This window comes from Malaclemys terrapin, chromosome 8 (assembly GCF_027887155.1).
Source record: "Malaclemys terrapin pileata isolate rMalTer1 chromosome 8, rMalTer1.hap1, whole genome shotgun sequence".
Lineage (NCBI taxonomy): Eukaryota > Metazoa > Chordata > Testudines > Emydidae > Malaclemys > Malaclemys terrapin.
This window is the reverse complement of record NC_071512.1, coordinates 73122356-73140641: the sequence shown is the minus strand read 5'-3', so window position 1 is coordinate 73140641 and position 18286 is coordinate 73122356. Positions and strand designations below refer to the sequence as shown.

The window sequence follows — 18286 nt, the reverse complement described above, 5'->3', positions numbered from 1 at the left end:
CAAGTTAAGTTGACCTAAGTTGCATAACTTAGGTCGACTTATTACGGTGTCTACACCACGCTGGGTCAATAGGAGAGACTCTCCTGTCGACTTTCCTGTTGACTGAGAAGCATAAGGTGAGCAATCTGCGGTCAATTTAGCAGGTGTTCACTAGACCCACTAAATCAACTCCCAGTGGATCAATCGCCACAGCATCAATCCACAGTTAGTGTAGACATACCCTTAGAGATACAAAAGTTACACAAAAGAGCAAAGTGCATTAGCTTTAAAATAAAGAAACCTGACACTGTCATTTTTAAAGCCTCCCAAGTTCAACCTACAAACATTTCACATATGCATGTATGTAAAATAGGAAATAGTACACAGGTGAACAAGGAGCTAACCTTGCAACTTGTTGCACATTGGCAGACTGCTGTGCTAGTACAGGATCAGAGCTTTTTTTGTTTTTTTAAGCACACACATGTTTTTCTGGTACAAATCAGGAAGCTTCTTTGACAACTTGTTCCTGAAAATGCATTTTTGCCTTGTGATTTCATACAATAATTTCTGGTTATAATACATATTTTGCTTTCTGCCAGGTAAAATTCATATTTTTTAAAAAGAAAGAAAGGGATAATAACTTAAAAACACAAATATAAGCCATACTTCTTTCAGAACATATTCCACTGAACAGGTATAGAAGTGAAAGAGTAGAGAAGAAAGTTCTCTTTTTTCCTTATCCAGTTTACTTTGGTCACTTAATAATACTATGCAAGATTGGGGCTTGCAGCGAACATTTATGCACATGCTTAAAGTTAAAGTTACACACAGGTTTAGAATATGTGCAAGAGGGGAGTCAGCTTTCCCACCTTTGGCTCCAATCCTGCATCCAGTTAATAGGGTCCACTTGTGCTGGTTGAATTACAAGATCAGGGCCTTTGGATAATTTTTCCCTCCCTCACAGGAATAGAGAAGAGAGTTTTCTTTAAAAAAATAAATAATAATAATAATAAAAAAAGACACAATTGTAAAACACTTAGAGGCAAATTTATTTTTTTTAAAAGTCAAAATTGTTTCAATATAAAGTAGGCTGAAATTTAGTTTAAATAGTATCTCTGTACTATTTCAAACTTACAGCAATGAACATGCTTACTAAATAATTAGACCTCTTTGAAGTCTTCTGTAAAAGGCATTGTATAAACATTTTTATTATAAAACACTAAATGCAAAGCATTTTCATTTATTTTATAATGGTTAGAAACATAGCTTTCTCTTTGCACATGTTGTCTTAAGAAATTTAAACTTTAGTATAATATAGAAACAATGCTGGAAGTGTATGGCATTAAAATAGTTAAGCTTTTGAATGAACACAAATTCTGGACTTCCAGAAAAACTTTATATATATATAAAGCTTAAAATAAAAAAAATTATATTCTCTGCAGATACCAAATTATAATAATTGAATTTTGCTATACATACCTACAGTTCTCTATAGTACAAGGAACACAGAAACTGAGCCCTCCCCCACCCCATCAACATACATTTTTTTAAAATTCTATTTACAGTTATTACTTTCTAATCACAGAAAAGCAATCATTAACCTTATGCCTGACCTACAATATCGCAACAGAAGCTCTTGAACCAGACTGTAGGACACCTGTTCTTTACTTGCTACATACACCTTGCTCAACATAAAGCAGTCACTTCTCCCAGTACCACAAACACTCTTAAAACTAGTATTTTGGTAAATGGTTTTCAAAGCATTTTGGCTACCAAGAGAATCTTAACATCACGCTTACCTTATCAAATCATGCAGAATGCTCTAGCCAGACTTCCTGCTTTCTGACAAGTTGTATCATACTTCAGCAGAGGGGTGGAGCCAAACAGCTTTTTAATCAGAAGCGAACAGATCCTAGGGAAAGCTTGTTAAAGCAAGCAGGAGGTTAGGAAAAAAGGGAAAAAATAGTAATGCTTTAAATTAACTCTTAGAAATACCTGTCTTAATAAATTGTCATAAAAATTTACCACACCACATATAAAGTCTACTTTACTTCCCTTTACCCTAATGAAAAATACATGATATTTTACTCACTCTGGGGGAAAAAACACTCTTCTTAGGCAAATAGGCAAGAAGAATTTTGGCAGGCTACAACAATGAATGCATATAGTTATGCACACACTTAACTTCACTACTGAATGTAGCCCATTGATTTCAATGGGACCATTCAGAGAAATAAAGTTAAACAAATGCATGTTTGCAGAATTGAGAACTAAGGCCCCAGATCCTCACAGGTATTAATTAGTGCCTAACTCCCATTGAAATCAATCTGAGGATCTGAAAGCTAAAGTCCTAATCATGTAATGAGCTCTAGGCAAGCAGACCTATTTCCATGAATAGCTGTATTAATTTCTGAGGAGCTTTATGTGTGCACATGCCTCTGCCTGCATGTTCATTTTGGGATTGGGTCCTAAAAGATCAAATTCATATTTCATTAATATGCATTTTTTATTTTAATTTTCATTAATAATAAGATGTGTTAAAGCAAATTGCAGGGAAATCTTAAAAAGTTATAGAAGCAGGAGAGCTATATTTGCCTCCAAATGAAAACATCTGAGGATATTTTAGAATAATTTATTGGTGGGGGCACTATTTCTAATAATTGTTAATAATGTAATTAAGGACATTGTCTTGCTATCATTATATAAGAACTTCCCCCAGTTGCTTCCATTGAAAGGCAAATTAAAATGATTTGTGTAAAACTTAAGACTGATCTTGCAAGTTGCCCTATGCAGCTACACCCCTAAACAGACCCCCCAATCAAGTCAATGGGGCTTTGTAGGAGTCAACCTTGCAGGATCCAGTGCAATCAATATGCATATTTTGTTTTGCAAACTTGAAATGTTAAAAGTTACCTAGTAATGCTCTCAAGATACAATCAGACCTTTGTACCTGTGAGGTGCCCTGTTAACTTCATTGAGGCTCTGGCCCAGATCCTCAATGGCATCTAGGCACTTAACTCCCATTGAAATCAATGAGGATCTGGCCCTCTGTGGCTATACAACGATCCTTCCTGCAAACCATTATGTCTGTGAGAAATCTCATTGACTTCAATGAGACTACTACTCAGAAGTGTTAAGTTAGTCCTGGGTGTGCATGTTTGCCAGATTGCAGCTTTTATTACCAGCAAAGCAAATATGTACTGTCTTTAATTGGAAGTCTGCTTGCATAAGACTGTCAGGGGACCCTAAGTATTTATGCAGACATCTTCTGTCACAACTTTAATGTCCCTCATGTTTTGACTAAATCTTTTATTGCTCAGAAACCACAGTATCTTTAAAAAAAAGGAGGGGAGGGGAAAGAAGCCACCGCGAATATTCATAAAAACTCAAAAGATATTCAGAAGCAGTAAGTATGTCCCTTTTCAGCCCTGTAGAGCCTCTCCTATTTACTGCAAAGAGAGAAGTTTTTTGTTTTATTAAGGTTTCCATAGTTTCTGCCCCACTCACTGAGATAACAACATAGGGCCATGAGATAACAAGCTCTTATCCTCTTTTCTAGACCAGTCAATATAGGGAGCATAGTTCAGCACAGCTGAAGTCTCAGCCCACAGACTTTAAGAGAGAGTATAAGTCTTCCAATGAATTACATTAATCAAATGTTCATATTGGGTGTTTGAGTGCTGGGGAAAACTGTATATCTATATTTAGCTGGTTATATGTTAAAATTGAAGGGGAGTTTGTTGTGGAACGAAGAGTCTGAGAGTGTTTAAATATCTTGATGTGGTATTTGGGGCTCGTATGGAGGGGTATCTTGTCTTAAATGGTGACTTTGACTTCCTGGAGTTTTAGATGTTGCTTTATTAGGAAATGCACTTATGCAAACTCAACTGTAAATTAAAGATATTTTTTATGTGTGGGAATTTAAACTGAGCATAATGACATAACATTATGATTTCCCTAGCGTGCTCTCAATGAAAAGTCAGGACTTTAATAAAGATACTGATCTGAGTTACTATATCCCTTCCTAACTCCCCTAATGCATTGCTGGCCTCTGCACAGGAGTGAATTTCACTTATGATGATGCACAATAGCAATATTATATTTACATTATGTTTTGACATGATGTGCAGTTAATCCACTCAGCGGTTTATTTACTAGTAAACTGGAACAATTTTTATGACCTCATTGGCATTCAGTTATAATTAATGCTAGTTAGAAAAATATAACTATCTACTGAAATATAGGAGACTTGCTTAGTATCATATAATTTCTCTCTAGTCCCACTTTTCCTAGATTACGTCGACCACCAACCAACTTCAATACTATGATGCATTTTAGAGATGATCTATAAAAACATATTCCAAGGTAGGTTTACGGTGCAAAATAATAATGAAATATCGATTCCATAAGCCATCAAATTGTTAGTGTTTAAGGCCCCGATCCTGCAGTGATCTTCCTCAGTGAAGTCATTGCATAAGCAGGTCCTTATTGTGTAGTATCTAAAGAAATACCATACAAAATCAAAATATAGGAGTGTTTGTTCCAGGTCAGTAGCAAATAAGGTTACTTCATGTCCACTTTCCACTCATAAGTAAACCTAAAAATACAGTCTTTTTGATAAAATTATGAGTCACAAAATCCACCAAAATAAGGTAAATCTGAATTGAAAAGTGCCCAATCCATTTCTCTGTTCTAATTTACAACCACTTTGCTTGTTACTGTTATTTGTAAACCACTTAAAATATAGCCAAGTTAGGAGAACTCAGTTGGAATTAAGGTCTCAGCAGTCGGCTTGTGCAGATCTCATTACAGTATGAAGATCTGTGCCTCTGAACGATGGGCTGGAATTATAAAAGATACAGCTAATTACCTGATTTTCATCTTCACAGAGGGAGGCTCAGCTTTGAAATGTAACCCTTGGTGCCACTTTAGTGTACATTTTGCTGATAACAGTAGTTAGACATTGGAAAAGTAAATCCATTTGTCCCTCCATGTTAAACTGGGCAAAAGGAGGGGATGACATTTTGTTGTTGCTCACTTGTTCAGCTCCTCTGATTTCAATAGCTGTTAGTGACTGTTTTATAACAGTTTGGCAAATATTATTACACACACAAAAAAGAAGGAACCAATAATAATAAGTGAGAACAGGTGCATATGCTCCCCCTAAAACAGCAACCCTTAATCTTTCTCCAGGGATTCTGCAGCTTTTCAAGCTTGTTGATCCCATTTCCAAAATACACGAACAGGTGCACAGTCCTAGTGAAAATGTTTCCATGAACAAGATTCTTATGCTGTAAGAGGCAAATCATTTTTAAATTTAATATTTCTGCACAATATGCAGTCAAAGCCAGAAAAGAGTGTAAGAGTTATATCTTGGAAATATACCCCCACAGGGTATGTACTAGAAAAGGCCCACAGCTGGATCCTGAGGCTGCAGGAAGTGTCACTTACTTGTAATACGACAAATATGTTGCAGTTATAACAACCTATGACTTTTTGTAGATACAGACTAACACGGCTACCCCCTGATACTTGAACCTATGACTTGACACTGTTTAATCAGTTTAAGGAATAATATACGCATTGGAGACAACAAGCTCCCATCTGAACTGAATGACCCATCAAAAATACAAGCTTTCATCACATCAGGTTCTTACCTTTCTTGTTAACTTTTCCCTCTCCCGCTCTACCCGCTTGTTCTTCTCTATGAAGGAGCTGTTTCACACTACCTTACTTCTCCCTACCTGTCTCCTCTCCACTAGCCTAGGTTTCCCAGACAGAACCTCTCCCAAGCCAATTTTCCCAAACAGTTCAAAATGCTTTGAAAATATTAGTGAATTAATTTTCACAACACCCTAGTGAGGTAGATACGTATTATTTTGCCCATTTCACAGATGGTGAAACTGGGGCAAAGAGACTACAACTGAAGTTTAAACGTGCCCACTAACTAATTCTGAGCACATCAGTATTTAGGGTCCCAGTTTGAGGTACCTAGAATCCAATTTTCAGAATCACTTAGCACAAAGCACTCGAACAGAAGTTAATGGGAGTCACAAGTTCTCAGCATCTCTTAAAATCAGGTTCTAAGCATCTCAGTCTGTGCCCCTAAAAATTGAGGCACCTAAAATAAGTAGACATTTCAACATTTTAGTCCAAGAACACACAGCAGTTAGTGGTGGTTCAGGGTCTAGAAACCAGGTGTCCTGGATTAATTATGTGTAACCACTTTAGAGCAGTGCTTCTCAAAGCCGGGCCGCTGCTTGTTCAGGGAAAGCCCCTGGCGGTCCGGGCCAGTTTGTTTACATGCCACGTCCACAGGTTCGGGCAATTGCGGCTCCCACTTGCCACGGTTCACCACTCCAGGCCAATGGGGGCTGCAGGAAGGGCGGCCAGCACATCCCTTGGCCTGCGCCGCTTCCTGCAGCCCCCATTGGCCTAGAGCGGTGAACCACGGCCAGTGGGAGCCGCGATTGGCCAAACCTGCGGATGCAGCAGGTAAACAAACCGGCCCGGACCACCAGGGGCTTTCCCTGAACAAGTGGCGGACCGGCTTTGAGAACCACTGGTCTATAGTAGTGGTGGGCAACCTGTGGCCCACTAGCCGCATGCAGCCCATCAGGGTAATCTGCTGGCAGGCTACCAGACAGTTTGTTTACATTTGCATGGCCACCTGCAGTTTACATTTGTGGTACAGGCCGCAGGGATGTGCTGGCTGCCACTTCCCGCAGCTCCCTTTGGCCCGACTTTGAGAAGCACTGCTTTAGAGGAGATGCTCTTGTATTACCACACTAAGCCTCAGGGAGACTAGCCCCTGGACTCCAGAAGCAAAGGCGACAGAGGCTCAGGACTCCACTTCTCAGATTATTTTAGGCTCCAGGGCAGAGATGGAAGTTGCTAGCAACACAACCAGACCCAAGCATAAGCTAGAACTCAGAGACAACGGGTTTGGTTTTGCTTTCAGTTTTGGCTTTTGTTTGGAGATGGAGTGTAGCAGAGAGAGGATCATCACAGCTAGGGAGAACCCTTCTGTTATCCACACTCCTACCCAAAGGAAGACTATGAGCCCTTTGGGGATTTCTGGGACATTGGACAGTGTCATCTCAGCAGAGACCAGAAACCCAGGAGCCTGAGGAGAGAGTCATAGTTAGGCTGCCTCTTGGTAGCCTAACTCCACATTTGAATCCAGACCAGAGAACCACAAAGACACTCTTACGATTCTTAGGCCTGGTCTACACTAGGAAGTTATGTCGAATTTAGCAGCGTTAACTCGAATTAACCGTGCACCCGTCCACACAACGAAGCTATTTATTTCGACATAGAGGTCTCTTTAAATCGATTTCTGTATTCCTCCCCGACGAGGGGAGTAGCGCTAAATTTGACATGGCCATGTCGAATTAGGGTAGGTGTGGATGGAATTCGACGCTAATAGCTCCGGGAGCTATCCCTCAGTGCACCTCTCTGTTGACGCTCTGGACAGCAGTCCGAGCTCGGATGCTCTGACCAGCCACCAGCCACACAGGAAAAGCCCTGGGAAAATTTGAATTCCTTTTCCTGTCTGGCCAGTTTGAATCTCATTTCCTGTTTGGACATCGTGGCGAGCTCAGCAGCACTGGCAACGATGCCGAGCTCTCCAGGAGAGGTGACCATGCAATCGCAGAATAGAAAGAGGGTCCCAGCATAAACTGATAGGGAAGTCTTGGATCTGATTGCTGTGTGGGGCGATGAGTCCGTGCTTTCGGAGCTGCGATCGAAAAAACAGAATGCAAAGGTCTACGAGAAGATCTCAAAAGCCATGACGGAGAGAGGATACAGCCAGGATGCAACGCAGTGCCACGTGAAAATCAAGGGGCTGAGACAAGGGTACCAGAAGACCAAAGAGTCAAACAGACACTCCGGATCCCAGCCCCAGACATGCCGTTTCTACAAGGCACTGCATTCCATTCTAGGTGTGGCCACCACTACTATCCCACTACTGTCCATGGACTCTGACGATGGAGTATTGTCGACGGCCGCTTCCTCGGAGATGTTCGCGGACGGGGAAGATGAGGAAGGAGATGAGGAGGACGAGGCAGTCGACAGCGCTTTCAACGCTGATTTCCCCGACAGCCAGGATCTCTTCATCACCCTCTCGGAGATCCCCTACCAACCCTCCCAAGGCGGTAACCCGGACCGTGAATCAGGGGAAACATCAGTAGGTAAGTGTTTTAAACATTTATTTTGAACAGAATAGGAATGGTATCTTAACAATGGGTTTTTCATGATTAGTTTGCCCTAGGCGCTTTAGTTTTTAGTCCTTGCCAGTGCAGCTACTGGAAAATTCTGTCAATATGTCCGGGGATAGAGCAGAAATCCTCCTGGGACATCTCCACAAAGCTCTCCTGGAGGTATTGTGAAAGCCTTTGCATCAGGTTCCTGGGGAGAGCGGCCTTATTGTGTCCTCCATGGTAGGAAACTTTTCCGTGCCATGCTAGCAGCAAGTACTCTGGGATCATTGCCTCGCAAAGCATGGTGGCATACGGCCCTGGTGTTTGCTGGCATTCACACAGCATGCGGTCTTTCTCTGTCTCCAAAATCCTCATCAAAGTGATATCACTCATGGTGACCTGCTTTGAATTAGGGGAATGTTAGTATTGCCTGTTCCTTTACATAACTGTAACCGGCGGTTTACAGCCACGCGGTGGAGGCGGGACAGGGGCAGCATGCAGGGATCTTTCCCGGGACAGCCGCGAGGGGGGTGGGACAGGGGCAGAGTTCATGCTGGCCGGATTGCCAGCAGCAGTAACTGGCCAACGCTAGGAGCATTGCTTGGAATGTGAAAGGAGGGCACTGCTATAAATTAAGCTTTAAGTAGCCAAAAGTCTACGGCTTACCATGTCCACCTGCTAGCCGAATTCTGTTGTCCAGCCCCGCTTGTGTGATCTGTACAGCAAGACCCCAGGCACTCAATGGGAAGGCCGCAAATTCGACCTTGTACTGAGTGCGCATGTGATAGGTACTGTGCATGGTCTTGTTCGCAGAGAAAGACTATATTCATTGTTCGCAAAACTGTATCTTTGTGAGGAATTCACTCCCTTTTTCCCATCCCACAGCTGCGAGTGTCTCCCGAGCTACCCCGGCATCCCCCTCCCAGAGGCTGGTGCAGATCAGGCGACAAAAGAGAAGGACACGGGACGAGATGTTCTCAGAACTTATGGGCTGCTCCTGAGCTGAGGCGGCACAGCAGACCCAGTGGAGAGAGAACATGTCGCAATTCCAGCGATCACATAGTGAACGGGAGGACAGGTGGCAGCAGGAAGACCAGCAGGCAACTCAAACGCTGCTTGGACTAATGAGGGAGCAAACGGACACGCTCCGGCACCTTGTAGATGTTCTGCAGGACCGGAAGAAGGAGGACAGAGCCCCGCTGCATTCTATCTCTAACCTCCCTCCCCCGCCACAAAGTCCCATCCCCCCCCTCACCCAAAGTCCCAAGAAGGAGAGGCAGCAGGGGCCATGAAAACAGTCACTCCACCCCTGCAGACTGCTCAAGGCTCAAGCAGGCTCTCATTCCCAAAGATTTGGTAAGTCCTTTCCTTCACTCCAAAAGCACCTCACCCAAGCCCCCGTCCCAGTTTCATCCCCTAACTGTGTAGTTGTTAATAAAAAATACATTTCTGTTAATTACTGTTTCCATCATGTTCTTTTAGAGGAGAGTGTGTTTGAAGGGGGGGAAGGGGATTGGTAATTGGAGAGGACAGTCACCTTTACCAGGGTACAGACACGGGGGCAGGTTCAGCAGAAGGTCACACACACATTGCAGTCACTAGACACCCTGGTCAGTCTGGGAGGTGGTTTTCATGTTCTGTGGGGGGAGGGGCTATGTGAGTTTGTGGTGGGGGAGGGCGGTTACAGATCTTATGCAGCAGTCCTTAGCCTGGATGACCGAGCCACACAGCAGGGGATCTGTAACTGCCCTCCCCCGCCACAAAGTCACATAGCCCCCACACACAGAGTCCCGAAAAGGAGGGGTGGCAGGCTCCGTTGAAAGAACCAGTCCACCACTGCGGACCGCTCTAGGAGCAGGAGCCTGTCATTCCTCGAGTTTAGAAGCGTCCTTTCCATCACTACACCCGCTCCCCACCACAGTCTGCGTCCCAGTTTCAACACTTTACCACGAAATCCTTAATAAAGAAAATGGTGTTAATGAACAAAGTTTCATTTATTTTATTTTTAAAGGTGTGTTGGAAGGGGGGGAAGGGGTTGGTAACTGGAGAGGATAGTCAACATTAACTGGGTAAAGAAATGGGGGCAGGTTCAGCTTCTGTTTAAACAAACCTAATAGTCACAGGTTACCCTGCTCACTCTGGAACCTATCTTTCAAAGCTTCCCTGATGCACAGTGCGTCCCGCTGGGCTCTTCTAATCGCCTGGCTGTCTGGCTGGGCGTAATCAGCAGCCAGGCGATTTGCCTCAACCTCCCACCCCACCATAAACGTCTTCCCCTTGCACTCACAGAGATTGTGGAGCACACAGCAAGCTGCAATAAACAATGGGGATATTGGTTTCGCTGAGATCAGAGTGAGTCAGTAAGCTTCTCCATCTCCCATTCAGATGTCCAAAAGCACACTCCACCACCATTCTGCACTCGCTCAGCCGGTAGTTGAAGAGTTCTTTTTCACTGTCCAGGGTGCCTGTATAGGGCTTCATGAGCCAGGGCATTAGCAGGTAGGCTGGGTCACCGAGGATCACTATAGGCATCTCCACATCCCCAACAGTTATTTTGTGGTCCAGGAAGTAAATACCTTCAACAGACCAGAGTTCCTGAAAACGCGATTATCATGAACCTTGCCCGGCCATCCGACGTTGATGTTGGTAAAATGTCCCCTATGGTCCACCAGTGCTTGCAGCACCATTGAAAAGTACCCCTTTCGGTTAATGTACTCGCTGGCCTGGTGGTCCGGTCCCAGGATAGGGATGTGAGTTCCATCTATAGCCCCACCGCAGTTTGGGAATCCCATCGCAGCAAAGCCATCTATGATCACCTGCACGTTTCCCAGGGTCACTACCTTTGAGAGCAGTAGCTCAACGATTGCGTTGGCTACTTGCATCACAGCAACCCCCACGGTAGATTTGCCCACTCCAAATTGGTTCGTGACTGACCGGTAGCTGTCTGGCGTTGCAAGCTTCCAGAGGGCTATGGCCACTCGCTTCTGGACAGTCAGGGCTGCTCGCATCCAGGTGTCCTTGTGCTTCAGGGCAAGGGACAGCAACTCACAAAGTTCCAGGAAAGTTCTCTTACGCATCCGAAAGTTTCGCAGCCACTGTGATTCATCCCAGACCTGCAGCACTATGCGGTCCCACCAGTCTGTGCTTGTTTCCCGGGCCCAGAATCGCCATTCCACAGAATCAACATGACCCATTGCCACCATGATGTTCATGGCGTGGGGTCCCGTGCTTTGTGAGAGGTCTGTGCCCCTCTCAGACTTAATGTCCTCACCGCGCTGCCGTAGCCTCCTCGCCCGATTTCTCAGTATCTGCCTCTGAAAATGGTGCATGATAAGGTGCTAGGTGTTGACAACGGCCATAACTGCAGCGATGATCGCAGCGAGCTCCATGCTCGCAGTGCTGTGGCATCCGCGCTGTCAATCACCAGAAAAGTGCGTGAACTGATTGCCCGCCGGCGCTTTCACGGAGGGAGGGCGGGAGTGACGGTTGAATGACGACAGTTACCCAAAACCACCCTCGACACATTTTTTGCCCCAGCAGGCATTGGGGGCTCGACCCAGAATTCCAATGGGCAGCGGGGACTGCGGGAACTGTGGGATAGCTGCCCATAGTGTGCTGCTTCCAATGTCGATGCTTGCCCCATTAGTGTGGACTCACAAAGTTGAATTACTGGCCTTAGTGTGGATACACACGTTTGACTTTGTAATATCGCTTTAAGTAAAATCGAACTACTCTCATAGTGTAGACATACCCTTAGTGTGAATACTTTAAGAACACCCTTGTTTGTTTATTTTGATATTGTGTTTTAAGCCATTCTCTGACTTCAGCACTGCACCGCCCAGCAAAGACTGTGCCTAAACTCACTGTTCGCCTAGGCAGGTGCTGGGAGAGAGCGCAGGGTGGTGTGTACTGGCTGTGAACATTTGGAGGGATACAGTTTATATATTGTTGTTTTTGTCTTTTATTATCCTGATCCCTGGTTTCCATTGTCCCTTATCCTGAGTGCCCCATACTTAATAATGGCCAGGTACAGTTTTGTTACTTGGGGAATTGTGATAGCTATTTTATGGTTGTGTGCTCTCACTGACACTCCTCTGTATGAGAATATTTACACAAGGGACAGAACCTCTGTGCTGTCTGCACTAGAAGGGGTTTCCTTGCATGGAGGGATCTGGTGCCCTTATAGGTGAACCCAGGACTCATACCCCAGAAAAGAAAAAGGAGAAGGCTGCAGCCAGACTTCAAGGCTGGATTACATATGCTTTTTTCTTTCTATAGTGTATACATATGCAATCATTTAAATTGTAATTATAATTAGGAATAGAAAACTGCTCCTCGGGGGTTGCTCTGTCATTTTCCGCAGGTCAGTACAGCTTTCTTGTTTCATAGTCTTACTGCCCTCTAATTGGAGAGCAACTGATACAATATTTGTGTAAATATAAACATTGTTTTTGTACAGTATCTTCCATTTGACTATGGTTATCCTCTTGGGATCAGGAACAAGTACAAAAGAATAAAAATGTCCTCTCTTCAAGGTCTCTCTATACAGATAGAGAGAAATCTTGTACAAATCTGTCTGATTCTCCCTTAACATCCTAATGTAAAGTTTGGCAACTAGACTTGTCTGCAGTCCTTGTGATCAGCATGACACTCAAGAAGGGAACAACACAAGCACTCAGAAGAATGCCAACTTCTGTTTCTTTTGTAGAAAGTTTGGTCATTTTGCAAATCCAGCTGCACAAACTGATTCTGCTTCATATGCCTTCATCACAACAAGATACTAAAATTGGAAGCAGGCATTTAGAGGTTTTGGAACGCATGTTTCCTCATTAAATACAAAGCTGCCTGGTGCACCTGGGAAGCGAGACAGAGGAGGAAATGGATTAATACCCACATCAGCATTTTACTTTGTATGGGACTCTTTGAGTGTAATGGATTCTGTCCAGCAGTAGCAGAGGCTGTGCATTCCTTGGTTGTGAATAAACAACTGCTGAGAAGTGGCAGGATCAGAATGGCACATTGACAGCCCTTCTGAGTTATTTTCTTTTCAGCTTTTCAGTTGATCCAAGTGGAAAGATTACTCTGGCTGCAGGGTATCACAATCCATGCTGAAGTGAGGAATATGTTACTAGAGATTCAGAAGAAGGTTATTCCCTCCATGGCCTCATTGAAGAGGGAAACTATTGCAGAAGAGGTTCATAAAACTGAAGCAGAGAAAGGGTGTGTCCACAATCATTCAAGACTGATGGAGGCAGAAATTACATTTGTAATAAAGCTGTGAGACAGAAGTGTTGATAAATGATTGATTTTTTCTATTTCTCTCCATTTGTATAACCAAGGTTACAAGCCAAGGTTACAAAAGGGTATACCCATTATATGGTACAGGTCACTATCCACTGCCTCCAGTGGCTACCAATATAGTACTAACACTGAGAACCTTTCCTGTGGACATAGGAATAGTCTCCGTGGGATAGTGATCAGAAGGCTGATGGATGTAACACATATGGAGCTCTTGGATCCTGTGACAGGGTCAGTAGCTCACCGCTGTGGAGCCTCCTCCCGGTCGTCTCGGGGAATTAGTTTGAGCCAGTAGAGCGCCCTCTTTGGGTGGCGTCCCGCCTGTCGTCTCGCCTTTGTGGGGTGCACGGACTCACGTTGCTCCCAACGTTCGGCGTCCTCTTCTGGAACACTGTCCTCCGACAGTGTCCCTTTGTCCATTCACACCCCCTTCCAGGGGGGGGGGGGGGTTAAACAGCAGCCCCACACCTTCAAGTCTGATCCTTACAGTCTAGGACCTGGCGTAGTTCGGGCCGGCCGCTCCCTGCGGCCGGTGGCTGTGCGTAGGGCAGCACCGCAAACAAAGGGGGGGGGGGGACCTCAGGCCCGCACACTACTCTGAGTCCCAGTCCAGAGGCCCTCGGGTGACAGTCTCGCTGTCTTCCTTCTCCTATCTTCCTTCTTCTATCCCTCTGGACCGCTTCCCCAACAGCCCTTCTCTACGCTAGGCCTCCTCCTCCCAGGCCTGCCACCTGGCAGGCTATGGAGTAGGGCCTTCTCCCACTCTCCCGAGCTGGCCTGCACTGCGCTGTCCGTGGTGCTGGCCTCCCAGCTCTGGAGACAGACCTTCCCCTCTGAAGGCCTGGGACAGCCTGACTGCTCCTGCTCTGGGCAGTCTTTTATATGGCTAAGCCGGGCCCTGATTGGCTGGCCCCAATCTGTCCTCTGATTGGCTCTCTGTAAGCCCTTCCCTGATTGGTTGTGCGTCTGCGCAGGCGCCTAGGCCTGCTGCAGCCCACCCTCTCTGGGGGTGGGGCAATCGCCTCACCACAGCTCCTAAGACTTTGGCAAACAGTTTTCTGTTTGTAATAACTGAGTCTGATGTGGATTCTGGTAAAATGCTAAGTCTAAGATGGAACCTCTGTCATAGCCACCTGCCTCATTATCCAGGTCATGAGCAAATTCAACAAGTTTAATCATACTTTAACTAGTATGTGACTACTGATATAATTTCTGATTTTGCTTCATAAGCCTTCATCACAATATGAAGGCATATGAAGCAATGTAGTAGACTATAGCAGTGGTTCTCAAAGCCGGTCCGCCACTTGTTCAGGGAAAGCCCCTGACGGGCCGGGCCAGTTTGTTTACCTTCCGCGTCTGCAGGTTCGGCCAATCGCGGCTCCCACTGGCCGCGGTTCGCTGCTCCAGGCCAATGTGGGCGGTGGGAAGCAGCGTCCAACACATTCCTCGGGCCGCGCCGCTTCCCGCCGCCCCCATTGGCCTGGAGCGATGAACTGTGGCCAGTGGGAGCTGCGATCGGCCAAACCTGCAGACGCAGCAGGTAAACAAACCGGCCCGGCCCAGCAGGGGCTTTCCCTGAACAAGTGGTGGACCGGCTTTGAGAACCACTGGTCTATAGTAGTGGTGGGCAACCTGTGGCCCACTAGCCGCATGCAGCCCATCAGGGTAATCTGCTGGCAGGCTACCAGACAGTTTGTTTACATTTGCATGGCCACCTGCAGTTTACATTTGTGGTACAGGCCGCAGGGATGTGCTGGCTGCCACTTCCCGCAGCTCCCTTTGGCCAGGAACAGCAAACCGCAGCCACTGGGAGCTGCGGGCGGCCGTGCAAATGTAAACAAACTGTCTGGTGGCCTGCCAGTGGATTACCCTGATGGGCCACAGATTGCCCACCTCTGGTCTATAGTGATCAGAAACTTAAAAGCCTTCTTAGACAAAGGCTTTATCTTCACTTCAGACTTAACTTATGTTCAACAATGGGTTTTCCCCATAACATATTATTCATTCATACATCCACATGCCTCTATCTGTGCCATATGGAAAAGCAGCCCTAAGGCAGACACTGAGATAGCGTATCCTGTGTATTTCTAACTCATGAGATTCCAGTGAAAATGTACAGCCACAGCTAGTCATGGCAATTGATGATGGTCTTCCACTCCCTTCAACAAGTGCCTGGGCAACCATTCCTGTGTACTATCTTGAAATCTACCTGTGCTTTGACCCCTGACCGGAAACAGTCTACTTTCATATGCCTCTGCTCAGCATCCTTGATCCCACACTGCTTGCCTGCCTGCAGTTTCTTCAGTTTCACTCATTTCCAGAATGCCTTGTAAGAAGTCCATATATCAATGTGCACCCACCTGGCCAGGGATGATACCAGAATCTTGGTGCAAAATAGCATCAGCTCATTCCATGCATCCATGTCCACATGATCCCAGTCTGTTGTTGTGATTCTGCTTGTAACTGTAAGCCACTGCCTCCATCTTTTGCAGGCTAAATGCCACCTTTGAAACACCTGCCACCATCTCTTGGAAGCAGTGTCTGCAGAGGCATGCCAAATAAACACTGTCTCCCTGAAAAGCAGCAGCTGTTAGTCCCAATTATTAGGGAGAGTGGGCACCATACCTTCGGCACATAACAATGCATCACCCTGCCAGAGTGGGTCCTGCCAGGAAATGAATTTCCTGGGCCTAGTTCATTTCCTCCCACAGTCCCCAGTGTGGGCAGACAAGATGACCCACAACAGTCATCAGCGATGAGCATCGAGCGATGTAGTGCGTTGTTGCACTGTGAATCACAGGATACACGTCTAGAAAGCTGTATTGCTTGTTACAGCCAGATGCAAGGCCAGTACAAATGCCAAACATGATGGCAGTGTGCTGATATTGACAAAGTGGTCTCATGGTAGGGGTTAGTTTACCCCTGGTTAGCATGCAGTGAAGACCTAGACAAAGAGGGACAGGGTATCTTTATACAATAGGCTATTTCTGTGGTCCTGTGATGAAACAATGGAATGGCTAAGTCATATACAGCAGGGGTTCTCAAACTGGGAGTTAGGACCCCTCAGGGGGTTGCAAGGTTATTCCATGGGGGCTCACGAGCTGTCAATCTTCACCTCAAACCTCACTTTGCCTCCAGCATTTATAATAGTGTTAAATATATAAAAAAGTGTTTTTAATATTTAAGGGGAGGGGGTGCACTCAGAGACTTGCTATGTGAAAGGGGTCACCAGTAAAAAAGTTTGAGAGCCACTGATATACAGGATTTAACCACTCTTGATTCAAAGGTATCTACTGAGCCTGCAGCTTTACTGGTCAAAATAACAAACCAGAATGGCCTGTTGTAGCTCAGATCATTGGTTCGCTTTCCCCAGCTAACTGGATCATATAGTCAGAGGTAAGATACAGAACAGGACTTGCTTCAAATAATTCACTGCAGGAATTAAGGGCTACCAATGGTACAATAAAAAGAATGTTGATTTAGGTGAGCCAAGCCTGGGTGACCTGGACTCCAAATGTAAGCACTATAAAAACTCAAGGTATTCTAATTTCATTTGTACCATTTGTGTCTCTCAGATATGTTATGATTTGGGTGGTTATACACCCCATTTTATCCAACTAGTCTGGACTATTTGTAGCAAGTATAATCTAATGGAGACAGCAGCTATCCCAGATGTGAAGTGAGACTCTAAGGAACTTCATCTGCTTATTACAGGATTGACTATTAGATGATCCTATCAAGTGGCGACTGTCATGCTCCTGTACCAGATATGGTATAGACCTCAGATGTGTTTGTCATACGATACTTTAATGCTCTGCCAGGTATAGCTGAGGTTCATTTAAATAAAGTATTTTATACAGTGCCATCTAGTGGCTGAGCAGTATAATATAGGTTTCAGAGTGGTAGCCGTGTTAGTCTGTAACAGCAAAAACAACGAGGAATCCTTGTTGCACCTTAGAGACTAACAAATTTATTTGGGCATAAGCTTTTGTGGGCTAAAACCCACTTCATCAGATGCATGGAGTGGAAAATACAGTAGGCAGGTATAAATACACAGCATATGAAAAGATGGGAGTTGTCTTACCAAGTGGAGGGTCAGTGCTAACAAGCCAATTCAGTTAAGGTGGAAGTGGGCTACTCTCGACAGTTGACAAGAAGGGGTGAATACCAAGGGAGGAAAAATCACTTTTGTAGTGCTAATGAGGCCACTGTAAGCAAGGTGGCCCATTTCAAACAGTTGACAAGAAGGTGTGAGTATCAGCAGGGGGAAATTAGTTTTTGTAGTGACCCATCCAATCTCAGTCTTTATTCAGGCCTAATTTGATAGTGTCCAGTTTGTAAAAGGAGTGGTCTTCCCGATATTCTGGGACTCCTGCCAATCAGGGTGTTTATACAACCACACTGGTGTTTCAGTCCTGTACCTGCTCAATACACATACAGCCAGTTTATATAAATACAAAATGACCAGAGGCATAGACAAAAGTCAACCTGGGGATTTAGCTTACTTGTAATTCCAACTCACTGGCATTGCTGCCTGTGAAAGCACATTCCGTATTTTCATCTGGATACTTACACCACATCATTGAGCAATGCTGGAAAAAAAGAAAGGCTGATTTTATTTGGTTAGCATTTAATTAGGATCTAACAACCCATATTAGATCTCCCTGGTATATCTACAGGAAATTTTCTCAGAAACCATCTCCAGTCATTTTGATTTATGACAGAATGTTCTAATTGAAGGGACATGTGTTCATATACATGGAAATATACACCAAATAAGTTTGAGATATTCTGGATGATTTCAA

General features: G+C 44.9%; 1 protein-coding gene across 1 annotated transcript in view; it reads right to left on the bottom strand.

Annotated features, from left to right (window-relative positions):
• The window catches only part of LOC128842365 (putative ferric-chelate reductase 1), a 44921-nt gene extending 26848 nt beyond the window's left edge, over window positions 1-18073 (bottom strand). The window contains exons 1-3 of the mRNA XM_054038313.1: window positions 17987-18073; window positions 1779-1901; window positions 849-962 (exon numbers count right to left, since the gene is read on the bottom strand). The gene's annotated coding sequence lies outside the window, so the exon portion shown is untranslated. The remainder of the gene's footprint in view (window positions 1-848; window positions 963-1778; window positions 1902-17986) is intronic.
• Window positions 18074-18286: the final 213 nt, after the last annotated feature.